This window comes from Ochotona princeps, chromosome 17 (assembly GCF_030435755.1).
Source record: "Ochotona princeps isolate mOchPri1 chromosome 17, mOchPri1.hap1, whole genome shotgun sequence".
Lineage (NCBI taxonomy): Eukaryota > Metazoa > Chordata > Mammalia > Lagomorpha > Ochotonidae > Ochotona > Ochotona princeps.
The window spans coordinates 5,689,790-5,716,740 of record NC_080848.1 but is presented as its reverse complement, the minus strand read 5'-3'; the positions used below and the strand labels follow the sequence as shown (position 1 = coordinate 5,716,740).

The following is a 26,951-nucleotide window of genomic DNA, read 5'->3' as shown; positions in this document are numbered from 1 at the left end:
CAAACATGCCCACATTCTCAGTTTCCGGCTCAGGATCAGAAATCGACACCATTGGAGCTGCAGCTGCTGTGCTGGGGGATCTAGACAGCCGGAGGCAAACCCACTTCCTGCTTTATTAGGACCAGCTTGAGTCGGAAGCCTTCTAGGAACGCTGGCCTCACTGAGAGCCCACAACTCACTCAACCATACAGACCCCAAGCCCCAGAAGCACAACAGATGCAATCCACCAGTTCTTCTGTCTCCTGGACCAGCAGATTTTGAGGCACCTGTCTGAGGCCCATTCCTGCACAGGGAATCCCTCTGGTGCCCTCAGGGCATAAAATGCAGGTGGCAGGGGAACTGGGCAGCTGTGGCCACTGTCGGGCAGCAGCAGCAAAACACAGTGAGGCCCAGCCTGGCTTGGGACCCTGGCTTCCTCGTGAGTTATCAGCACCCTGTGTCAGTGGCTGCACTTGGGTTTGCTCATCTGTGAGATGACATCCACATGACCCACCTGCTCTAGTCATGAGAAGTGGCAATAACTGAACCCAAGATAAGAGCCACGGACGGCAGCCAGTCCTGAATGAACAGCCATGACTGTGTGCGCCTATCACCATGGGTCTCCGGGTCCTCTCTGATGGCTTACCTGCAAGCCTCCTGCCTGCCAACAGCTGTCACAGGCTGCCACGCAGGGGCAGGAGACATGTCTGGCGAAAGGTGTGCAGAACCCGCCCTGGGCCAGGAACCGCAGATATGCAGCTGAGCTGTGGTGACCATGGGCAGCTCCCTTTGTTCTGGTCCTTCTTCTTCAGTTAGAAAGTGCCCATCACATCCACCAGAACCTCCAATTTCACCTGCAAACGAAAGGAGAAGGTCACACCGGGACAAGGACAGGAAGCTTATGGTACAGCAGATGGGACCTCCATGTGGGAAAGCCCCTTTTTGGGGGACACAGGTGTTGAACCCATGTTTTCTCATCAATATTGACTGAACCTGCAGTTAGGAAACAGCAGAGAAATCCACTTCCAGTGTCAACCGTGGACGCAGCCACAAAGATGGTTCAAGGTCATGGTAAAGTGGACCTCAAATAAACTAAGCTGGAAATGGATATTATACAGCCCAGGGACCATTTTGCCAAGTCACACCAAAACCCCAACTTGCAACCAGTCCTTCTTACAGGCCTATCTGTTGCCATGGTGCTGAGGTGGGCACTGGGCCCTTCATTCAGAGAGACTCTCATGACACTATTCTGCATGTGGGCACACCCCGAGCTTACTGGGCAGAACACATATCCAGACACGGAGGTCAGAGCCTGAGTTCCGGCCCTGAGGGGGCAGGGGTACCAGAGCAGACACAGAAGTCTCGATCTTCACTTTGTAGTCTGAGTTCATCACATGGCATCTATGGGAAGAGCACCCAGCTGCCACACACGCAATAAGCAACAGCTCTGCTATCACCCATTCCCCGTTCCCCAGCAGGTGTCTGCAGGACGCGGCTGTCGCTCCGGAGCCAATGTGTGCGGACACCAGTGTAGCTGCTGTTGTGACTCCTGCTGAAATAGATACGTCATCTTCAAATCCGACCTCTGTTCTACCTCATTCAGGCACCAGGAAGGGTAGGATTTCAAAAGGTGGCTGCAAGATAATGGCCTCATTCTAAGCTTCCCTGTCATTAGGCCCAGAGAAACCACTCGGGACCCTTAGATTGGCAAATGAAAAGACAGAGCAGAAAGCAAAGCGGAGGAAAGAACGCCACCAGGCTTGAAACAGAAAACTTGTAACCTTCACACACAACAGAAAGGATTGTTTGGGTGCTGTTCTGTTCTCTGGCTAGGTGCACATCACACATTCTCTTTCCTGTGGTTTTTGCTCCCAAGGACAGGGTTCAGCTGGGACTCCGAGGTCAACCCCAGCCACTGACACCTGCCACAGGATCGCATCAAGGTCACCTATACCTGCCCCAGACCCCACAACACCTCCAATGCTTAGACACCTGTTTGCTGAGTCGGTTTCCCTCCCCCACATGCGAGAACTTTCCCCAAGATCAGTCTTTAATGCAGCAGGCGAACCTTGCCTATAAGACCCAGGAACTTGACCATTATACTCCTGATGGATCACGCAGTAACCTAACTAATCACCTGGCAATACTAAAACCCTCATCAAAATGGACACACACACACACACACACACACACACACACACACACACTTCCCCTCCAACCCTGGCCTCCACGATGGATTTCCAGTCTTGCTTTATGCAAAGCTACCCCAGGCCTGACCCATCTTCAGCTTATTACATGGGAGGCGGGCAGGGGGAGAAATCCGATCAAATGATTGAAGTGGGAGCCCAGATGCATGGAAACAATCTCAAGGTTGCCCCTCTAGGAGGGATGTGGAGGAGTTCCAAGGCTGCCTGTTCACCAGGGACTTGAACTTGAGCCAGGATAGATCTAAATTCTTTGCTTTGCCTCATGATGTTTCCAATCAGTCCACAGAATGGCAGAGGTCAGGAGGGACTCCACAGGGAGTTTTCCTTAGTTTCTCTTGGGAAACCGGGGCTGAGCAACGGAGAGAGGGATCTTGCAGCTGAAGTTGTCAGACCTGAGGTTCCCTGGAACCCCACCTTCTTTCCTGGGTCACCACTGGGGCCCACCTCCAGCAGTCCTGGCTGACCACTCTAAGTTCCGCTGGTGGTCTAGAGCTGCTATAGTGAGGCTGCCAACTTCAGCAGCAGGGCAGGGTGGGGTGGGAGCCCGAGATAGCATGCATGTCCATCACATGCCTGAAGGGGTCCACTTCCTGGGCTCTTAGGACACACGCTGAGTGGCAAGCGCTTAGTGGGGTCTCCCCTTACACCCTGAACCCACCCTGTCTCCAGCCAGGGCTTTCCCTCGAGGATGGAAAACAAAACTTGAGCAGCAGGCCCAGGAGATGAGCCCTGTCGGCTTCTGGGAGGACAGACCACTCAGAGATATCCCTTGGCATGACAGCCCCCTCCTCACTTACCTGTGACTCCATTCTAGGTACCCAAGCTCTGCTTGAAATCTACCTGGGGAGCCAGCATTGTGGCACAGTGAGCCAAGTTGCCACCGGCAACATGAGCAGCCCATGTTGGAGTCCTGGTTAGAATTCTGGATGCTCTGCTTCCAATCCAGCTCCCTACTAATGCACCTGGGAAAGCAGTGGAGGATGGTCCAAGTACGTGGGGTCCTGCACCCGCATGGGAGACCCAGATGGAGTTACTTGTCCTGGCTTTGGCCTGGTCCTTGTCCTGGTCACTGCAGCCATTTGGGGAATGAATGAGTAGATGGAAGGTCTCTCTCTCTCTCTTTCTCTCTCCCTCCAATCTCCCTTTCTAATAGATAAATATTGAAAGGTAGGCAGGCAGGAATGCAGGGGGCTTGCATCTGGAAGTCTCTACACAAAGGAAGAAGGGTTGTCTCTGGTGTGTTGCATAAAACCAGTAGGGTCTCTCCCTCACTGGGGATGTGTACTGGCCTAATGACCACAGCCTTCCAGGGAGCTTCGCCTGCCTCAGAGGCTGACTGCCCATGGCACTTGGGCTGGCATCTGTCAGGAAAGCACCTGTTGGCGTGGCCCTCCCTGCCCTGAAAAAAAAAAAAAGACAGCTGGGTTGGGGGGACGGGAAGCAGCTCCCCTTGGAAGCAAGCCAACTGCAGTATACCATGTCCAGCAGCAAACCTGTGCAGGAGAATGGAGCACAGTGGCCCATAGTCCACACCCCTTCCCAGGTCTTCCTTTTGTCCTGCACCTTCACCCCACCATGAGGCCCTCCTGACACCCTGGGATGTCTTTCCCGGCCCCACCACTGACCATGGACCCCTCCAGCCAAGATGAGAAGCCCTCTGGATTCTTTTGACAACTGAGGCCCCAGCAGAGAGCAGCCTGGGATGTGTGCAGCCTCACACACCTGCCAATTTCTCCCCAAAGTGCCCCAGGAGCCACATTGACAAAGGAGACAAGGGGAGGGAAAACCTCACCAGATGAAACACAGGATCTTGACATGTCATAAGCCCAAGCCTCCTCTTCGGCCAGAACCAGGGCTGCAGCTGGGGGAGCTCTTGCAGAGATGAGTGACGTCTACAAAATAGATCAAGCGGCTCACAGGCTCACAAGTCCCATCCCCAAGGCCAATCCAGGCACTGACCCTGATACTTCTAGCGGTCTGTAAAAACCTTCTCATTTCATTTTTTAAATGATGCATTTATTTATTCAAAAGTCAGCATTACAGAGAGAGAGAGAGAGGCAACAACAGAGAGATCTTCTATCCACAGGCCCACTCATCCCCAAATAGCTGCGATGGCCAGGGCTGAGATCAGGCCAAAGCCAGGAGCCAAGTCTCAGCGTGGTGTCCCATCTTCTACTTATCTCCTAAGCATATCAACAGGCAGCTGGATTAAAAATGGAGCAGTTAGGCTTCAAACTGGTACCCATATGGGAAGCAGGTGTCATAGTATGAGTTTATACAAACTTTTCCCATTTCTTTTAGAATCTTAGTGAGCAGGGGTTGGTGCGATGACTCTACTGACTAATCCTCTGCCTGTAAGCACCTGCTTCCCATTTTGGTGCTGCTTCAAATCTTGCCTGCTCCATTTCCCATCCAACTCCCTGCCTATGGCGTGGAAAAGCGGCAGAGAACAGCCCCAAACCTTGGAATTGTGCACTGGCGTGGGAGATGTGGAAGAAGCTCCTGGCTCCTAGCTTTGGATCGGCTCAGCTCCGATCACTGCAGCCATTTGTGGAGTGAACCAGCAGATGGAAGATCCTTGCCTCTCTTCCTCTGTCTAAATTTCCTTTTCCAACAACAACAACAAAAAAAAATAAATCTTGAAAAAATAATCCAAATGAGTAAAACAACTATGCATGAATGCCCACATAGCAGTGTGCATTCTCTTTGTCCTTATACCACTGCAGCTATAAAATATAATTTTTAACATATATGGGGTTTTTATAGAGGAAGGAGCCCAGGAAGACAAAAGGGCCTACAGCCATGACCTTCACAATTTTCTCACAGTTCCCAGTCTCTTCTGAGACCCCTTGGTGAATGGTGCTTTGCCTGTTGGCCCTTCCTAGGAGACCCCTACTCCAGCCACGGGAACCACCTTCACCTCTCAAACTACCTCCTATGTATTCCCTTTTTGCTCCAGGCAGTGCTGAAGCTCTCCTGCTCCACTCCGGGCAAGTTCAGCTGAGGCCCCGGCACTCGGGGCCTGTTCCTGGCCAAGGCAGAAGCCCCCGCCCACCATGAGAAGCGCAGTCTGGCAGGACACAGCAGCGACTCTTTGAGTCTAAACACACACTAAGCCCCCTGCAGCATAAACAGCCAGCGCACATCACACCCAGGCCTATAAAAGATAATTATACAATCTCATCTGGCAAATTAGGCCTGGAGAGCTGTCTTAATTTTCACAATGAATTTGAGTGTTGGATCGGCAGGGAAAATTAACCTGGATCTTTATTGGGATTTGCCCCCGGGTCAGGATTAGAGTTTATTTATCTCTCTTATTTTCCTGCTGAGGGAAGGTGGAGAGGCCTCCTTTTCTGCCCATCTGCCCTCCCCATCCTACCCAGGCTCGGCTCCCAGAGGGGCCAGCCGCCTGGGGTCTTTCCCATGCAGGATTCAACTCAAGCTAAAATCAAAGGCAGTGTCAACTAGGAGCTGGATGAGTGGGTTCTTGGATGGATGGACGGATGGACAGATGGACAACAGGTAGGTAGCCAGAGTTGGAACAGTGAGTGCTAAGGGCTGAGCTCATAAGCACTCAGGCTCTCTTACATAGGTAGGTAGGTAGTTACACAGACAAGATAGGAAGGTAGGTGGGCAGATGGATGGATGACAGGCAGGCAGATAAGAAGGAAATATACAAAGGCATCAGATAGATGATGGATGGATGGCAGAAGGGAGGGAGGGAGGAAAGGACAGACAAGCAAATAAACATGACGGATACAAGGATATTTGTGTGGCTGCATAGATGTGTGGATGGAGAAAGGATGAACAAACACACACACAGACTTTTCACAAGGAAGAGAGGCGCAGGCATCCTATCCAAGGCACTCATTAGCTGACACTGACTCAACACTACGTAAACAAACGGACCGACACCCCCAGTGGCAATTTATCTCTTAATTATTCCAGCTCCACTTGGAAATGTTTACTGCGACAACACTCACATATACACATTTCTTTAAACCCGTGTCTCTCCTCTCTCCTCTTGCCCACCCCTCCTCCAGGGAGTCATTCACCAGGAGGCAGCTGTTGCTTAGTGCGTGTCAGAGCCTATCTTGGTAGCTTGCTACACAGCCCAGGCACCTGAGAACCACAATGCCAGGACAAGCTGACACCACACAGGGTTCTGCCTCCAACAACAGAAAGCGAGGGCAGCCCAGCGAGCTCTCTCCTCGCTCTCTGCTCCAATGGTTCTGGAGGTGCCCCAGGGACGCTCACTGACCACCCAAACTCCTCCGCCCCGAGGGGCTGAGCCCACAGCTACAGACCACCTGAGCAGAGCTGGGCGAGGGCGTGGGCCACTGGTGCTCACACTGTCTTGAGCTGCAGAAATGCCGATCATCTGTTGGGAAATTCGGGTGACACCTGCAGAGACTGCAACCCTGCCCAGTGCAATGATGACCCCCTGATCTACCCACACAAAGTTGGAAACATGTCCTAGATTAGGATTTATCTCATCTGAAAAAGACACAAGTATAGAGACGGATGTGTGTGTGTGTGTGTGTGTGTGTGTGTGTGTCTTAAAAACAATGACTCGCCTGGAAAACAAACCTGGCCTAAACACCTGCCTTTGGCAGACAGCAGCATCCCTGCCCGCCGGGATTGTGGGTGAGCCAGCTGGGCGTGCAAAGGAGATGGCTGGAATACATGCACTTATCCTCGGCCGGACGGCCAGGAGCCAGATCTCAGACCCCAGCTCCCAAATGGCTGAGATTCACATGCACAATCTGCAAGGAGGTAAACCCCCTGTCTGTGCTGACAAGAGTCAAGGCCTTGGGAAGTGGGGGCGGCGGGGAGACAGCACAGGACAGGTTCTTTCTTTGGCATCGTGCACACGGGGCCCCTGGAACAGCTGTACCTGCATGGGACACAGGCATGGAACATGAGTGGGAAAATGCAAAGAAGCTCGCACAGGTGCCACAGACACCAGGAAAGGGACGTCTCTGTGTCGTCACAAGATCAGGACTGCCACACAAGCATCGGTTCTGGCGGCAGAGACTAGAAGTCTCACATGACCACTGATTGATGTATGTGGCCGAGAAAACCCTTCTGGGTGTCTTTCAATTCTGAAATGCAAAACTGGGTAGTGGCGGTGATAACGCCTTGCTCCCAAGACACTTGCTTTCAAAATGGTTACTACATTAATGCTAAGTTGTTGATAAATGCCAGCTATTACTACTACTATAAATATGATGGGATTGCACAGGTTATAAAGAAGGAAAACGCAAAGAAAGGATTAATAGTAGTTAATTCTGATAATAACTTTACAGGTGAACTGCTTATTTCTTTAGGTTTAAAATATATAGCCACTGTTATGTCAAGAAAAAAAAAACAGTGTTTTATTAAAATAATGAAAATTGTTTTGAGCTACAAATGCAATGTTTTAAAATGGCATGACTAGAAATTGTTTAGATTGCTTGCCAAATCAGAAACAGCTTGCAAATCTGCAACAAAACGTGGTACATTGGACCCAAAGGTGGGTGCAAGGTGAGGTGTAACGAGGGTACCCCTGGGACCAGTGTCAGGGGCTGATCCCAGAGGCCACCGTGACCACACGGACAGGAAGGCAGCGATTTCCACAGGACACGGTCGACAGCGGCTGACTAGTGACTCTGACCAAGAATCCTAAGCCAGGTGATGGCTGCGGCCGGCAGCAGGGTGGAACAGACCTGCTCCGTGGCATTTTCTGAATGCCTATGCTATGATCGACAGGCAGCTCTCATGACAGTGGCGTCTCGGTTCAGGACCTACAGCCCCAAGCACATCCCACGCCTGTCTCACAGTCCAGCCCACAAAGGGAGGGCATATGGGACCTAGGGGGCCTGCGGCCCAGGGTGGGAGTGAGAACCAGGGTCCCCTGAACCCTTCTGCCAACTCTTCAGGCTTCCTGGCCACGAGTAGCTGCCAGGAATGGGGACTGAGCCAGAAGCCGCACCCTTCCCTTCCCTTCCCCCCTGGGACTCCAGGACGCAGCCGGCCTATGGCTGTCCTGGACACACTCTAATTCCTTGACCTTTTCATCCAGGCCTGGCTGACAGTGGCTTCTCACCCTGTTAGATCCTCTCCATCAGGCTCCCCTTTGAATCCACCCATCTCACAGACCGGAACCTCACTGTCCAGTCACCACACTCAGTCACTTCCCCTGCCAGTTCTGCTCATGCTCCACCATCTCTTCTACGGCCAGGACAGGAGCATAGGCCCTTGTGAACAGCAGGTCCAGAATATTCTCACGGCAGTAACCTCTGGGTGCTTACAGACGCTGCTGGACTCTCACACCTATCCCACCTGGCACCCCGCTCTGCCTCGCTCACTCGCTCTCCTTCCTGCCCGCCGCAAGGCTCTGAGCTCCTGAGGCAGAGTGGAGAGTGACCTTCTGTTGTCGCAACAATCCCTCCCTCCAGCTCCTGGCCTTCACACTGGCCAGCTTTGGAGCTGCCCCAGTTGATCATTACAAAATACCAATTAGCTCTGCTGAACGTTGCTCTACAGTCATCTGGCTCTCCTCTGCTTCCTCCATGTCCAGACCAGGCCTTCTGCATGCAACAGGAGGCATACGACCAGGGTCCCTCCTCCCCAGTGCCCAGCCTTGTTTGACGAAATCTCTAGACACAGCTGATCTAATAGTGACCACCAAGCCCCAGCTCACTGCGGCGCACAACCTGACACATGCTTTGCCCAACACATCCAAACTCATATCTTTCTGCCCACAATTGGCCACTTGGCTCTGAAGCCCTCTGAATGCCACTCGAGCTGTGGCATTTATTGTTTGTGTCCCACAGGTGAGAACAGAAGAAGAGACAGGTTCTCTACCCACCCACGCTCTCTCCAAGGCGACTTTACGCACCCCATAGGATGAGCAAGAGCACCACCCCGTCCCTGCCACACTGGAACTCCTAGAACCCAGAACAGGGGTTGGCACCCCCAGTGTCAGTGGCCCACTTCCACGGAGTGCCCTCAAGACTTGGCCTTGCTGCTCTAGGTGGCTGGGTCATCCCTTGGCTCCTTCCCAATCAGCCTCCATCTGCTGCTGCAAGCTACATTCTCTCCAAATCGTCCTTGAGCCAAATCTCTAATGGGAATGTAAAGATAGCACCCGTCACACTGTACTTCAAAAAACCCGTGAGTGCAGAGCAGGATGGGGGTTCTCTTTTTAAACCATATGGCTGTTCCGAGGACACCGGCATGCAGGGCATGCTCACTGGGCAGCAAAGTGGCAGGGTGGGCATCCCCGGGCCATGCTAGTGCTGCTGTCCCCGCCGTTGAGAGCTGAATCACAGAAGGCATCCCAGGCTCAGCTCTGCCACCCCGTGCCAAGCCTGTGCCCCCATGTCTCCATTCACCATGCTTAAATGGAAAATAAAATGTCCAACTCAAAAACACTTTTCCAATGATATTTTAAGGAAAAATGAGATCACAGAAAATCGGGGAGGTAGGTTTAAATGGTATGACCACAAGAATTTTTTTTTTTAATGGCAAGAACCCTCTAGAGACTTGCTCACCGCCCTGGAGGTGGCAGGGCACGTTTGAGGAGCCCTTAAATCCCAGAGACCACCTGGGTGGCGACAGCCCTCATGCTGACGCCAAACTGCTGTGACGCTACAGCTGCCTACACCCTCACTGCAAACAGCCCTGTTCCCTCTGATGCTCATGTCCAACGGACTCCGGGGCCCCCAGGGCCTGTGGAAGCTGCCAATAACCCCCTTGCCAGCCAGGTCAACATTTGCCTCTGCCAGAAACACCAGGTGTTTCCAAAACCCACCCCTGGCCCAGCTCACCAACCAAGGCACAGTTATCCAGGCTCACTCATGGCACTAATTAAGCAGTGTACAGCCAGGCAAATTCTCATACTTTTTTAAAAGGATTTATTTATTTATTTATTTATTTTATTGGAAAGGCGGATATACAGAGAGGAGGAGAGACAGAGAGGAAGACCTCCGTCCGATGGTTCACTCCCCAAGTGACCACAATGACCAGAGCTGTGCCAATCCGAAGCCAGGAGCCAGGAGCCAGGAGCTCCTCCAGGCCTCCCATGCGGGTGCAGCGTCCCAAAGCCTTGGGCCATCCTTGACCGTCTTCCCAGGGCACAAGCAGGAAGCTGGCTGGGAAGCAGTGCCACCAGGATTAGAACCTGCGACCATATGGGATCCTGGCGCGTGCAAGGTGAGGACCTTAACCGCCACACTATCGCGCCGGGCCCAAATTCTCATACTTTTTAAAAAGGTGGGTGACCACCTTTCCATGCCTCAGATTTTCCAGTCGAGTGACAGGTTGATGTGTCATAACGCTGTTTGTTTCGAATAAAAACGCAGGCAGAAGCCTGTGGGGCTACCTGCTTCTTTGATTTATTGATCGGCAGATCCCTATCTCATCGCCGTACAGTGAAGCTGAGGAGAGGGTGGCTCTCACCTCCCTGGGCTGCTGCTGTCCAGACCAGGCAGGGTGTGGACAGTCACAGGGCCAGCCAGATCACAGCCCTCTGCCCAGCCTCCTCCTCTCTCCCCACACTCAATCCCTCTCCAGTGCCCTCTGTTTAGATGCCCTATTCCTGAAGCCAGACAAGATCACCTTCCAGAACTGACACGTGGCATAGTCGGGGCCACCACAGCCAACCTGGGAGTCAGACTGAGGGTAGACTGCATTGCTCATCTTTCCTGAACTGACTTCTTCGAAGCAGCAACGCAAGAATCAAGGCTGCACTGTCAGAGTTTGAATTCCTCTTCCATTTGCAAGTCTTCAGGGGGTGAGGAGCCGGGTTTTTTCTCTTTGTCTCCTTTTATCTGTCATATGCATCTTTATAACATCCTTCACAAACCATACAAAATGACCGACATACACATTAGCCTACTGTAGATACACTGAATTTCAAGTCCCAACCGCAGTTACCTCGGATGAGCCAGACCCAGTGATTTCATAGGATTGTACGAACCACCTGCAGCCCTCCCATCTCCCCACCCCCATAAAAGTTTAACTATTCCTTGCCTCAGTTTCCTCAGCTGTCAAAAATGTGTGCAGTTGGCATTCTGTGTCCCACGATTATATGGCTGTGGAATCAATCAAGCACTGAAAATATTTAAAAAAAATAATAATAATAACTTGTCATTTAGGGTGGGTGGTCAGCCTGGCAGCTCAGATGCCAGTTAAGACACCTGTGTGCCACGCTGGAGTGCTTGGGGTGAGATCAGGCTCCGGCCCCTGACTGCAGCGTTCTGCCGGTGCAGACCCTGCGAGGCAGCGATGATGGCTCAAAGAACTGCGTTCCTGCCTCCCACATGGGCTTGTGGATGCCCCAGTTCTGGCTCACAAACTCTGGCCTTGGCCCAGCCCCAGCCCAGCGCATCTGGGGAGTGAGCCAGCAGATGGGAGCCGTCTGTTCCTCTCTACCTCTCAGTTACATCTTCCATTGTACATGCACAGTTTACCTTGTCGTCACGATTCCTTAACACATACAGTGTAACGGCCACATGTACAGCATCTGGAATATACAGGAAGCTGTGCACAGGTTCCACAAAAATCCTGTACCATTTCCTCTGCTTCTGTAAAAGGATTAATCAATTAATTCATAAGTCAGAGTTGCATAGAGAAAAGGAGACAGAGAGAGAGAGAGAGAGAGAGAGAGAGATAAAGAGAGAGAGAGAGATCTTCCATCCACTGGTTTACTCTCCACAGATGATCACCATGGCTGGAGCTGAGCCAGCTGAAGCCAGGAGCTGATACTTCTTCCGGGTCTCCCACATGGGTGGCAGGGGCACTAACACTTGGGCCATCTTTCACTGCTTTCCTACGTGTATTAGAAAAGAACCAATCAGGACTCCAATCGGTGCCCACACTGGATGCCAGCATCACAGGTGTTGGCTTAATCAGCAGTGCCACAATGCTGGCTCCCATACCGTTTCACACAGGGGACCTGAGCCCCCATGGCTTTGGGTATCTGGCAAGGGATGACTGTGTGATAATGGTTCCTGCCTAAAGGCTGTTTTGACAGTTGAAACAATGAAAATCTATAAAGCACTGCCATCAGTGTCCATGGTATAATAAAGGCAGGAGTCCTGGGGTACACAGTTTGAAAACTGTCATCTTCTCCCTCCTGTCTGACACACACAGGCCTGTCCAAGTCACCAAGCTGGCAGTGGAAGACAAACAGATGTTCTTGGAGGTGGGGCCAGGTGGTCAAGCCGAGGCGTGAGGTTAGCATGAAGACCACCGTCACCATCCAGCCTGGCTTACACAGCAGCGACCACACAACCTTAGAGGGAGAGGAGTTTGCTGAAGGCCGAAGCCACGACAGAAAACCTCATGTAACCTTAGAACAGCAAAGACAGGAGGCAGGGGATCCGAGACTTCCACCTGAAGTCATCTGTACATCACAGAGGCATTTCACGGTTCACTAGCTGCTCCCACACAGGTGCTAGGAGACCAAGAAGAAAGACGGCAGCTCCCAGGCTTGCCAGAAGAAAGACAACCCCCACAGCAACTAACGCCCGTACTCAGTGAGGTGTTGGACAGTGCTTCCTACACACAGCCATTCCCCTGCACCTGTGGGGGCCTGGCTCCATGTCCCCCTGCGGAAACCCAAGGCCATGGGTGCTCCATTTCCTGATACACACTGGCAGGATGTTGGTAGACGACCTGCATTCACTCTATTGCAAGCCTTACACAACCCTAGATCACTCACAGCACGCTGCCCAATGCAAACCACTGTCCCACTGTGTCATTTAGGAAATACTAACAAGAAAAAAGGACAAACAAGTTCTGCATGAAGCTATCTTTCCTCTAGCTGTTTTTTGTTTCATTTTGTTTTGGCTGACTGCACAGATTTGCCACCTGAAGCTACAGAAGGATGATGATGATGTGTGTGTGTGTGTGTGTGCACATGCATTCTACATGCAATTCCTAGAATGTTCTCTGTGTGCACACTGAGGCTCAGGAGACAACAGCACCTTCTCCTCAGGACTGCCCAGGTGGGGTTGGTGACAAAGGAACAGCTGTAGGGTCACACTTGCCAGGGCGTTAGCTGGATGTTGTGAGAAAAAGATCATTAGAAGATTCGGGTATGAATGACAGCTCTGGAATTTTCCAGTTGTACTATGTTGGGCAAGGTGGTTTCTAGAGTGTGCACACCACCAAGCATGGAGGCCAAGGCAGGACATGGAGCAAGCTCAGCAGAGGCAGTGTCCAGCGAGGCTGGAGGGAGGCGCCTGTCTGCATCTTGAGTGGAACAAACGGGAGAGGAACGTCCTGGGAATCTGGGGCCAGCAGGGCCCAGGCCGCATTCATGCCACTATCACCCGCATCAGCAAACCCTGGGCCATCGGGCCTCATCTTTCCTGTCTGCCTGGGATGCCTGGAGACACCTGAGACCAGGGCCAGCAGTGGGAGGGGCTGGAGGCTGTGGTTTCAGGTGTGAGGCTGGCACACATCAAGAAGCGAGCTTGTGGAAGCCATGCGTGGGCAACGGCTGTGGGTATCTTCAGCTTTACCAGAAGATCCTAACAGCACAGGATCAGAAAAGCATATGTAGGAATTTTGGATATTCCCGGAATCCCTAAGGTCCCACATTATGTCGGGCCCGGCTGGCTGACTTTAAAGCTCCATGCTGTGACCGGCAGTCCCATCCACAAGGTAGTTGAACCAGGCTCTCCTGATCTGATGGTCACCCCAGAGCACGGCACGACGGATCTGGCAGGCCTAGGGATGATTGCTGGCTGCTGGGCCCTGTTTGGGTTCTCATGTTCTTTTCTTAAAAGCCTTAGACATGGTCTTCAACACAGGGCCTGTTGGGCCTCAGGCTATGCAGCCACCATGGCCTGGACAGGATTAGCTCAGGAGTAAGGCACAGAGGAGAGGCAGAACACACAGAGGTCTGACACCTGAAGCGCTAAGCCTCAGAAACCTGGACAGCATGGGAAGCAGCCTCTTACGGAGCACCGGTCTGCACGCCCGTGTGCTCACAAGGCAGCACAGAGCTCACGGCTGCCCAGCCTCCACGGTGCCTTAGGCGAATCCCACACAGCCCAACCCCACAGTGCGCACGACCCATGCACGTACACAGCCTGCAGAAGCACACGCTGGACCAGAGCAGGAGTCAAGTGAGAGGTCAAGTTCCTAACTGGGGAGGTAAACTGTCTTAAAAGCTTCAGGAGGAACACAGCAGAACTCTACCTCACACGGGCATCCATGGAAGCTCAACCCTACCGCTTCCTGCCCTCCTCCTCCCCAGCTCCACTTCAGATTCCTGCTTCCTGCCAACGCGGACCCTGGGAGGCAGCGATGCCTCAAGATATTGGGTTCCTGTCACTCACGTGAGAAAACCTTGACTGAGTTTCCAGATTCTGGCTTCAGCCTCCCCTGACTGTTGCCGACAACTGGGGAGTAAACCAGCTGATGGAAAGGCATACCATCTTTCTCTCTCTCAAAATAAATGTCAAGAAACAAATAGCTGAAGCGTCTCAGAAGTTGGGGATGATAACATCTTACAGGCCCTCTGCAGGAAAAGCCACGGCCTGTGCTGAAGGCCTTTGGAGACACGTGACCTCTGCAATCACGCAGATGAGACAAGGAGCCACAAAGTCTTCACCTGGGGCAAAGCTCTCCATCTCCTGTTGCGGAACTTGGGGTTGGATTATTCTCCATGGCAATGGCTGCCTTGTGGCACTACAGAATGTTAATCAGTATCCCCCAGATGCCAGTTCCCTCTCCATGTTGTGACGGTCATAAATGCCCCCAACTGTCCCTTGGGTCAGAGGGCAAACTTGTTCCTAGTTAAGAACTACTGATTTATAATCTGTTGTGCCACTAGTTAGCAGTAGATCTGAAGATGGTCTTCCTCCATGGCTTAGGTTTTTCATCCATGAGATGGGGCAACCAGACTCACTCAACTGACATTTCCCAAAATCAGGGTGCTGGCTCACCTGGTTGTAACCTAAGGCAACTGTGGCTCACAGCTGGAACAGCACTAAATGAAACTGAGCCACACAGAAGCGGTGATCCCCTTTCCAGCTCTCATTCCTGACCACAGAGGAAGTTGCAGTTGGTGCCACCAAGTCCTCAACACCTGCTCACCTGGGCCACGAGAAAAGAGTACATCTAGGGCCCAGGATCCTGGGAACGGCCTGCGACGTGACTCTCTGTGCTTATGTCAAACGAAGTTGGACTCTACTGATGATGCCAAGCTTCCTTTTAATCTTTTTAAGTAAAACCTGTGGAACCACACAGGGAGAATACTAACAGAACAAAGTACACGTGCCAGTACATAGGGCCAAAATCAGAAAGCTCCCCAGAAGTGCTTCAAGGTTAGCTCCGCCCTTCCCCCACACATAGATTTGTGCCTCCCCACCAGACAGGATCCTGGATTCCTCTTATGGGACTTAAGACTGAAAGGAGAACTGGAAAAGGGAATGAATCAGTACATGTGTGTGGGGGCACATATTGTGTGTATGTGTACACACAAGCACACGCATGTCCATCCCTATCTTTCATTCACGGTGTCTCTCTGCTCCTCAAATAAAATGGTTTACAAGACTTAAAATTATATTGATTATCAGAAAACCCTCGCAGCCAAGTGGCATCTATGCTTCTGTTGTAAAGGTTGCCACCATCTATCATGGTTTGAATTTTGCCTCCTACCTCCCAAAATGTGTTTGGTGGGGTCCTGACACTCAGACCGTGGCCCTATCTGTACACAGTCCTTACAGATGTCATCACTGAGCTCCCACCGAAGCAAGGTGGGCCTGTACCCCAACATGGCAGGTGTCCTTATAGGAAAAGGGCATGTGAATACACACACGGACATACGGGGGTTGTGAAGGTGAGGGCAAGAGTCAAAGAGATGCTTCCATGCACGGGAGAAGGCTGATGAGAGCTCACCAACCGTCAGGACACAAGGCAGAGGCAAACCAGACCCTCACTCTGCAGACTCCTTGAATGGGGCCTCCAGCTGGTGTGAGACCAGGAATTCCCCTGTTTATGTCGCTCAGCCTGTGGGTCTTGTCTTAGCATCCCGAGCACACTAATGCATCCCCGTAAATGGATTCTCCAGTTTAACAACAGCCTGGAGAAGCAAGAATTGCATTCAGCACTATGGAATCTCCTTCCAGGGGCAGAAAATACATATGCCCCAGCCACACCTGACTTCCCCCAGAGGCAGGTACTAAGGACAGAGACCACGGAGCTGAGTGAACTCTTGCCCCCAGTTTTGCCTTATTTACAGCTTTATAAGTTCTAGAAATTCAACATCTGTTCACTGGTTTTCTTCTCTGGGTACCTACAGTCAATGAAATAGGGGTGTTCTATGTTGCTGCAAGTGGAGACCTCAGGGTAGGGGTGAGCCAGCTCTAGAGCTTGGGTCTCCCAGTCCAGGGCCCCACGAGAATACGGGGCTGTAGAATGCTCGTTTTCACGAAGCACAGACATGACCTCAAGGTAAGGCAAGAGGCAGAGGGAGGCTGAGGGAGGCGCCAGTTCTAGCAATCTCCACCAAGCTGAGTGAAAGTATGAAACTGTCTTTGCTAGGGGAATCCACCTTGCCAAGGCACCTGGGTCACAGACAAGAAAAGACCTCTGACACACTAAGACTATACCATAGTACCACTGGTAAAGGTTGGCTGATACCTTTAAGCACACCCAGAAGGCTCTCCAACGCCTGGTCCCCAGCTGGAATAACACCTCCCACCACATACACAACAAACCTGGAACATCCCAGAGCCACCAGGTCCTAGGTGCTCCAGTCTTCCTCCTCCTCCCAGCCTGGCCCACCGAAGGAAAACTACTGGGGCTGGTCAGGGGCTGGGGGTGGGGGCTTGAGGGATTTTGTTGGCAACATGTCTCTGCCCCAGCCCCAACCCTACCACAGCCCACAGGGAAATCCCACCTTGCGGGGGGAGCCTGAGCTTCCCTCTTTGGCCTAATTTGCTTCACACCCTTCAACCACTCTGCCCAAACATCCAAGCAGTCAAGGGTGGCTGGGGGCCAGGAAAAAAGCCCTGAAAAGCAGCGAGGTCCTCAGATCCACTGGCTCACTGCTCAGCCGGGAGAGCATCCCCAGTGGACCTTGGAATGCGACGGTTTGTCGCGAGAGTGACAGAACAGGAGGCTGTAGCCCAGGCAGCCTGAGCACTCAGTGGTCCTGAGCCCACCAAAGGCAGAGGCAGCTGGGGCACGGGGCCACAGGGACAGCAGGACCCCTAGGCTGCTTTTCATGTGCTGACACACCTGACCGGCCAGGACACACACCTGACCAGCCAGGACACACACACACACACACACACACACACACACACACACACACACACACACACACACACACACACCTGGACCCTGGGCCTGGCCAAGCTTCCCAACAGTCGTCCACTGTTTTCTGGGTGGAGAGGCCTGGCAGGCGTGCTCCTCCTTGCACACAGGGGGGGTTTTCTCCTGCTTGGTGGGCCACGCCTTACCCAGGCGCTGCCTGCCTGCGGCCAAGTGTTTCGTCCAAGCCCCAGGCTCTGGCCACAAGAAGTGTCCTTTTCTTTGGTGGACTCACCTCCGACGTGAGGTCCCTGAGAGCCAAACCGCCCATTCAGAGGACCGCCCCAGCGCCTTTCTCTCTGGTCTGGGAGTCCACGGCCGGCAGCCACATGCTGCACATCCTCTCCCCTCCACACACCCCAACTCCAGTACCCAGCCTCCCAGGGTGCTCCTCAGCTCCAGGCAAAAGATCCTGACCCACAGCGAACTGGGGAGGGGGAGATGCTGAGAGCACTAAGCTCTGGGGTTCCCACCCTCTCCCCTCCATTCAGGGTGACTGCTTTGGCTTCCATGTCTCTGAAGGTCATGGTCACGTGGATTTCCTCCAGCCCTGCCCCAGGCAGGGGCTGACTGCTCCACCACGCTCCATGGGGGAGAATGGATGACACTCATCATGGGAATCTAGAAGTTTTTTTTTTTTTTCTTTTTTTTAATGGTCACACAAAACCTGGTTGTGAAAGGAAAAGAAAACGCCAGGCCTGTCTGACAGACACCAGATTTACGGCCGTTTTTTAAGCCTCAAGTACGTCACCAGGATTGGCCCACCCACTACACAGCCCCCATAGTAAACACACAGCCGGTGCTCCCCCTATCGAAGCTGTGGTCCCCTGCCTCTGTGCAGCCCTTGTTCCCCTTGCTGGTCTCGGGTGGGTTAGAAAGACGCCTGCTGTATACATAGGGAGGGTACACCACGGCGCTCTGGGCCAAGCCTCCAAGACAAACACGCCCGCTCACGCCTTCGCCGTCTGCAGGCAGCCGCAGATGTTAATAAACACTGTTGGGGTTTATGGTCTGCCTCTCCGTTTCTCTATCCATTTTACACTCGACAAGTCAGGAGCTCATTCCTCCCACCCCCCTTTTCCCTGAATGTACAAACTCAGTAAACTATTGTAAGGCTTGGCAAGAAATTTATGCATTTTGGCCTCCACATGTGGCTGGGAATAAAAGTCAACACCGGGCGCGAGCAACTGCATTTTAGGTTTGTGCCCCAGGAGGCTGAGTCTGCAGACATCTGCCCTTGGCAATGAGGCACTGGGAGGTGAGCTTTCCTGAAGGTTGCAGGAGGAAGATGGCAGGGTCCCCTGGAGAGGAAGGAATTGAAGACAGAGACTTGGACCCCCTAGCCAGAGTCCATTCATGAACCAATCCCCGTACCCTGGTGGCTGCATCACGGACGCCTCTGGCTAGGACGTGAGCCCATCAGAGCAGGAAGAATAGAAAAAAGTGCTACCATGAGGTCTGCTTTTCTGGTTCTAGTTATCAAGGAAGAGGAAACAGGAAGATGTTCGGGGAGAGAAAAGAAAGAAAAGCGAACCGGTAAATACCCATCGGCGGCAGGGTCGTTTAAACGGACTGGCCTGTTGTAAAGACAGGTCAACGTGATTCGCTGGCCATGACAACGGAGAGACTGGTGGGGTTGGGCAGGGGGAAGTTTCTGAAATCTGAAATCCAAAGTTGTGCTTACCCATTCATAACGAGAAGCAGCACGGAAAACAGCATTCGCATCTGAAAAGTGAAATGTGTTATAAGCTGGCATTTCTTAGGACTTTTTTTTCCCAAGAAAGAGACAGACAGACAGACAGACACAGAATCCTGGGCCTGGTATTTGAAGTGGAATACCACGAGTCTTTCTGGAACATATTTGCTTTAGCAAAGTAATAAAACAAAAATTCATAAAGCAAAAAGGCTTTCTTGGTAACAATTCAGGGGAAATATTTGTGAAGTCTTTACCAACCACACACCGTGAAGATGTTCCCCGTGGACTGGGCCAGGAGCTGCGGCCTCACAATGTGTCTTTGTGCAGTCCCAGAAGGCACGCACATTTGTCTCAGAATGTTGAGTTCTTGCCCTTGCATCTGCAGGTAAAGCACGAGGCAATGTTCCTTGGGGCTGACCCGAGTCACATCCTTGGGACTTACGCTTGGGTTTTATACGTATGGATTAACGTTTTGACAGATGGAACTCCAGGTGGAACAAACATGGAGTCTTCCTGCCTCCAGGTGAGAAGTCACAGCGTCATCCAGGGATGCCCTCACAGAGGCTGCCACTGTGGCACAGCGAGCTGACCCTTTGTAAGAACACCAGCTGGAGTCTCGCCTGCTCTGCTTCCAATCCAGCGCCCTGCTAATGCGCCTGGGAAGGCAGTGGAAGCTGATGCAAGCGCCGGGGATTCTGCCACCCATGTGGAAGACCCACATGGAACTCCAGGGATCAGGCTTCAGCCCCTGCCAATGCAGTCATCTGGGGAGTGAACCAGTGGGTGGAAGATCTCACTCTTTCTGCCTTTCAAATAAACAGATGACAAGTCAGTGGTAAGTACCCAACTTTGTTGTGGAATGCGGAACTGCAAGGCACATAGCTAGTCAGCTCAGTTTGGTGACCCAACATGTGCTTTGGGATTTTTGAAACTCAGTGAGGAGACACAAATCTGGAGATCTTACATAAAAATCTGGACTTGTGGATGGTCTTGAAAAAGAAGAAAGTCTGGCCACACCTCACTCCTGCATTCCTCACCAGCAGGGAGCAGCTAAAGCTAAGAAGCTGCAGCTTCCCTTGTGTACCATGTACCGCAGTCCACACCATGCCAAAGTGTTGGCCTTGCTCATTCACTTGGGTTGCCTTCCTGACTCCTGGAGCCATTTTTTTAAAGTCCTGCTTAAAAAAAAAAATAATCCTTTCTGTCTGCCGTTGTGATGTGGGGAGCTTAAGCCACCCCGCTTGCCATTCTAATGCTCCATATGAGAACACTGCTTTGAGTCCTGGCTACTTCGCTTCCAAAGCAACCCCTTGTTAACACACCAGAGAAGGCAGCATAAGATGGTCCAAGCGCACAAGCCTTTGCCACTCCTGGGAGACCCAGGTGAAGCTACTGACTACTTGCTGTGTCTTGGCCCAGCCCTGGCCATGATAGCAACCATGTGGGGAATGACCCAACATCCAAAGATTGATCTCTCTCTCTCTCCCCCTATCACTCTGCATTTTAAATAAAAATATGAATTTTATCCATAATGAGTCATCTCTATGGAGGCTTCTTATATGATCTATCTCATCGTGAATGTCAGAGATTCCCAGGTAAGCATATATTCAACAACACACAACTGGCATTCTTAGATGTCACTGCACAAACCAACAGAATTTTTAGAGCTACAGTCTTTCAAAGTCCATCACTATAGAATGATCTGAACAGATGTGCCTTGGAGTTTTGCATTACCAAGATCCCATAACAACAGCATGTGGGAACCCATCCAAGGGACTCTCTCCCCCCAGCTCACAGGTGAGTGGCTAGCACGTGTTGGCCACAATACTGATGTGTTCACAAGAGGCTTATAATCCTGCCTAGGGGCTTCCAGCAGAACAAATGTACCTTCCTGTAACAGTACAGGGACCTGTCTGAATGGGCTCCCAGGCCCAATATTAAAAAAAAATTTGAGCACCAAAATAATTAAGTAAGTGGAATACAAACCAATATATCCATGTCCAACTGGGAAAGGAAAGGTCTCTTCATAATAGTGGAATGCCAAGAACCAAATGGAAAATGCAGTCAGAACATGGATTTCAATTCCAGTTTTCCAACAACCATTCGCAAGTACCATGGTAAAGACTGGCTCAACCAAGTGAGAGTCATCGCTGGTCACTGCATCTAAGAGAAACACGGATAAGGCTCTCTGTGTGACCCTGACGCACCTCCTCCAACACTGCTAACCAGCTGTAAACACACTGATCATACCATGTGTTGTGAGGGGAAATCAGCCACCTTACACAGGCGATAAAACTGACAGCAGCAACTGGAGACAGGTGGACACTGCCTTCATCCTTAGAGTCCACGTCACTTAAGGTTCCAGCCAAGAATACACAGCCTCACGCTTCATGTTCAACACAAAAACACTTCAAAATAAAATGTGAAATTTTCCATTATCAAAAAAAAAAAAAAAGAAGAGGAAGGACTGCTTTCCTCCAAAATGTTCCTGTCACAAAACAAACAAAACAAAAACAAAGAAAAGTCCTGGCAACATTTCAGATGGATGGAGGCCACAGAGGGAGGACAATTCTGTGCCGCAGCTACCCTACACTGGTTTTCTGTTCACTGGAGGTGAGACAGCGTCCTAAAGGGCAAAAGCAGAACACACAGGGAGGGCCAGGTATTGGATTAACGTAGGTTCACGAAGGTGATGTCTGAACTGCAGTTATGGAAGAGGCTGTCTCCCTTCTCAGGAAACAGATGCTGATATGGAAGAAGGCCCACGAGGCATGTAACTTGCCCTTGAAGGGTTTAGGGAAAATGAGGAAGCACGAGAGAGAGAATCTGAGAAAGCCCATCATGTAAAATGCCAAGCACAGGTGAATCTGGGCAGAGATGATGCCTTTTTGGTTGGTTTTCCAGACCGAAGTTTACAAACACCTGTGCATGTGTACACGCAACGTGCGCAGAGGCAAAACAGCATGGAAGCACTCCTGAGATTACTCAGCGATGGCACCGGGAGCCCCATGGGCTACGGAGGCCAAAGAGGAAGGATACGGCTTCTGGGAAACAGGTGGCTCTTACAGCCAAAGGGACTGGGCCTCCCAGACAAAAGCAACAATCTCGGCCAAGACCATGCAGCCAGAACCTGAGCGCCTGATGGGGTGCGGTGGGGCTGGGGCTGCCTGGACTGACCCGGGCTGTCCAAAGCGAATGGGTCCCAATGCTAAAGAGATGGGCACCTGCATGGTAAAGCCCCTGGCAGGTTGGAAGCAATTTAGCGGAAGACGATATCCACAGAAGGGGAACAATTTTCTAGAGCTTCAGAAGGACTACAAGGAGTTGACCCTTGAAGAAATATTCAACCTGGCAGTGGGATTTCAAAGGGATATGATAAAATCATGGCAGGTCACCAGAGCTGGAGGGTAAAGACCACGAGAACTGCACCTTGTTGTAGGAGCTGAAAGCCGTACTAGAGCGTGGCTGTGGGTGGCTGATGGTGGCTGAGGGTGGCTGAGGGTGGCTGTGGGTGGCTGATGGTGGCTGAGGGTGGCTGAGGGTGGCTGTGGGTGGCTGGGGCCCAAGAATCACAGGTGGAGTAACTGCAGGCAGGACAGACAGAAGGAAAGGCCAAGGCAGAACCAAATCTCAGGGCAGTAAAAGCTCCAGTCGCATTTCCAAGAGGAAGGGACGGGTCTGCTGTTAAAATTAGATAGAGGATTCACAGACGGCCCCACCCCTCGGCGCAAGGAAGGAAAATATTAAGTGGCAGCGTCCGAGAAACAGTTGAAGCTGAGAGAGGCCCTCCTATGTGTGTGCACGCAGCTGGCAAGGCAGAGAACTGGGGAGAACGGGAAGGAATGAATCACGTCCACGGTCTCAGAGGCACGGACGATTCTTCAGGCTCGGGTGGGGAGGGAATCAAAATCCAGGACCTGGGAGGGACCTCAGCAGCCTCCACTTAAGAGGCACAGGAGGCAGGACACAGGTGCCAAGTTTAAGGTGAAGGTGAGGCTGAGCATGAGCACCCTGGAGAGGTTGTGCTTCTGAGTTAGGGCATCTCTGTGTGTGATGTGGGACAGAAGGGGCTAAGTGGGGTAAGAGACAAGTCAGTGCAAGTGGGTGGGGGTGAAGCAGGAGGGGAGCCCCACCCTGAGAGGGGTATCTGTGTTCCCAGCAGAGGCCCCATCCTTGTCCTATCCCATTGGAGCTGTGTATCGTTTACCTGAGCAGCTAGTCAGAAACCATGGCAACGGGGAAGCCTGCAGAGGTGACTGAAATGCGAGGAGGACACAGGGCCACCCTTCTGTCTGCTGAGGAACTGAAGCTCTTCCCAAACAAAGGCTGACATGACAGGCTGGCCACTGCCTATCCTTCCAACAACAGGATCTGACCTTCACAGGACACCCAAGCTGGCCTGCAGCTGTGGCCAGGCAGTGGCCCAGGGGACAAGAGAACCCCAGCTTCCCAGTGGCTGCTGGCTCATCCCCACTGGACCCTACACATAGGATCCTTCTGCACTTCCTGCAAACAGCAGGTGGTCAAGTTCATCAACAGAAGTAGGGAGGAACTTCGTCTGGCCTAGGGCTGCCCTTGGTCCCACTGAGCAGTTAACTGGCCAATTTAGCGCTTTTAGCCTTACCATCATGGGTGAGATCCCCTATAGAGGCTATGAGCTAAACGCTTATGTGCCCCCCTACATTCACATGTTGAATGTCCTCTCTCTGATGCAACAGTATTTGGAGCTACACACTTCGGGTTACATGAGTTAAAAAAAGAAAACAACATAACACACATTTGGTCTCTGCCCCTGGTTCACACACACACAGCTAATAAGACCCTTGGATTCCTGAGCAATCGGGGTGTCCTTTTCGGTGCTAATGCCTGGGGGGGTTTAGGATGAAGGGCTGGTTGCCCCAAGGACCATGACAGCATCACAGGCTCAGCCCGCAACCTACAGAGTGGCTGAAGGCTGAGATAACCACCAGTCACCAATGAAGCAATCAATCCCTACCCGTAGTTCTGATACCACTACAAAACTCTTGAAAGATGGGGCCTAGGGGACTCCCCGGCTACTGGGCCCTTGGAGATGGCTGCAGGGACAGCATGAGAGCTCTGCACCCCTCACCACTCCTCCACCTATACCTCACCGGAAGTGTCTCTATGGGCTGCTCGCAGTTCTGTGGTATCTGCATGATACATGCTCAAGCAATACATGGGAAGACATAATGAACACTCCCTGTGTTCCCAGAGAAGGGGACTGTGGGGACTCCAGCTCACAGCCAGTCAGAGCCACAGACCACAACCTGACGAGGGTGGAGTGGAATAGCAGCCCATTGTGATTGAGCCCTTAGCCTGGGGGACAGAACTAAGGCAGAGCAGCCAGCTGCAGCCCGTGTCTAGGGTAACCAGGCCCACACATCCAGGGTCAGGAGTGCTGAACGACCATGTGAGAATAGGAAGCACAGTCTGTCTTTTGTTTCTGCTTTCTTTTTCCCCTCTGCGTCTCTTCTAGCAGGCGGAATCGTGCTCTCTGACCCTGGACTTCAGCCTCTGGAACCATGAGAAGTCCACATTCTTTGCAGAAGTCATCCAGTCTACAGGGAGGCTTTAGAGGAACACATGGCACAAGGCAGGGCTGTCCCCTCTTCCACAGGCAAGGTTTAGGGCCACCATCAGGCCCCAGGCTATCCATCTATAGAGTTCCTTCAGCTACACCGGGGGCATCACTGACATAAACACATATAGGGCTCCAGTTCCTGTAGCATGTTTTCGTCTTACCGTATTCTACCCTGTGGCAGACAGCATTTCAAGGGCCACTGGGCCCCACACACCTCCCATGGGATGATCTCAGACCCAAAGACTCGCTGGGATGGCGAGTGGGTTCTGATGCAGCTTACATCCATTTCACTTCCTTGTTGCCATTTCACCCCTTGAGAGACAGGAGGATACAGCTGACTGACGGCGGCCATACAGTTCTCCCTGACACCTCCTGGCCAAGCTCAGAAGCATCTGGGCAAGAAATTCCACCCCCACCCACAGGCACCCAGGAGTCGCGTGCGCTGGGGTGGTCCACGTGGAAGCACCCAAGGCTCACAGCCAGACAGCCTTGGTCCTCTGGGCTGTGGTCCCCTGCCTACCACAGACACCTCAAAAGCCCAAGGAGACAGGCTGCCACAGCTCCACCCTCTGTTGCCATCCTGGGAGATGGGGACCACAGGAAAAATATTTTCTGCAAGTGACTCCCTGGTGTTGGAGGGGTTTACTGCCACGGGGAGAATTTAAAAATAACAACAACAACAGAAAAATGAGAAAAAACCAGTAAGCCTCAGTAAGAATAGGGGCTTCCAGAAAAAAGGGGGAAAAGAAACGTCACCCTCCCTCTCCCAGGAGCCACCCAACCTCGAGGTTTGGCACAAATAGCGGGACAGGGCTGGCCAAGGGAAAGGTGTGGCCCGGTGAAGGTTGCGTCCAGGAGTCCAGCAACCGTAAACTTGAATCCCAACCCAACCTCGCCTAACTCCCCGTCGGGACTGCGGGTGACTCACTTGGGTCTCTCCTGGCTTGGTGGCACCGTCCCCTAAGAGACAGGACAGCTGACCTCACTGGGAGCAGCAGGATTAGTTCATGTTTATGGAGTTCTTTGAAGATGAAAAACCCTGTGCCTCACGGGGGCTGTTATTATTATAACTACCTGTGAAAAAAGAGAAGAAAGATTCCCACCCGTGTCTAATGATCAGCTCTGGCTCTCCGGGAGCAGGGAGTAGGTCCCAGGAGGGGAGGACTTGCACAGCACCTACAGCACCTGCTTCTTAACCCCATGGGGTGCCTGGCTGGGTTGAAGGCAATGAGAACACCCAGCGGGAAGCAGCATCAAATCACAAAGGAGAAACCAACACGCCCCATTCTATTGACCCCTTTTCAGAGAGAGAGCTCTCTTGGGGCTTCTGGGTCTAAGCTAACCTCCTTGCATTACAAACAGAAAGATCACTTCAAACTCAGGGACTCAGCAGACAAGAATTTACCAAAAATTACCAAGTCTGCTTTTGCAAAAAAAAATTTTTTTTGAAGAGACATCCATCCACTTGAAAGGAGGAGTTACAGAGAAAAGAGGAGAGACAGAGAAAGATCTTCCATCTAGTGGCTCACTCCTTGAATATATACAATGGCCAGGCTGAGCCAGGAGCCAGGAGCCAGGAGCCAGGCACTTCTTCCAGGTCTCCCACATTGGTGCTATGGCCCAAGTACCTGGGCCAGCCTCTGCTGCTTTCCCAGGAGCATTAGCACGGAGCTGGGACTCGAACTGGTGCTCATATATGATGCTGGCAGTACAGACAGTGACCTAACTCTCTGTACAACATGGTAATGCTGCCTACCTCGACTTATCTACCCCACCACCCCCTTTAAATTTATTTAACCAGGAGAAGGAGAGGGAGAATAAGAGGACATTCCCATCTGATGATCTAGTTCCCAAATGCTAGTAAGGTGGGGCTGGGTTCACCCAAAGCCAGAAGCCTGGAACTCACTGCAGTCCTCCTCTGGGGATGGCAGACACCCAAGTACTAGCACCGTTGTCTGCCGCCTCCTGGGGTCTACATTAGCAGGAATCTGGAGTCAAGAGCCGAACCCAGGACTGAAAGTCAGGCACAGGGATGTGAGTCCTAACCAGCATCATGCCAGATGCCTGGATTTCCTTATGTTCATTATTCGCACATTCACTTGGATGATTGAGAAGCAACACCAGTTTGTTAAACTGTATTTTAAAG

The 26,951-nt window shown here is 52.0% G+C and overlaps 1 long non-coding RNA gene across 1 annotated transcript in view; it reads right to left on the bottom strand.

Moving 5' to 3' along the window:
* Nucleotides 1-26,951, bottom strand: part of LOC131482413 (uncharacterized) — a 140,323-nt gene that overhangs the window by 19,590 nt on the left and 93,782 nt on the right. Inside the window, exon 2 of the long non-coding RNA XR_009246974.1 lies at nucleotides 626-833. This is a non-coding gene — a long non-coding RNA (uncharacterized LOC131482413). The remainder of the gene's footprint in view (nucleotides 1-625; nucleotides 834-26,951) is intronic.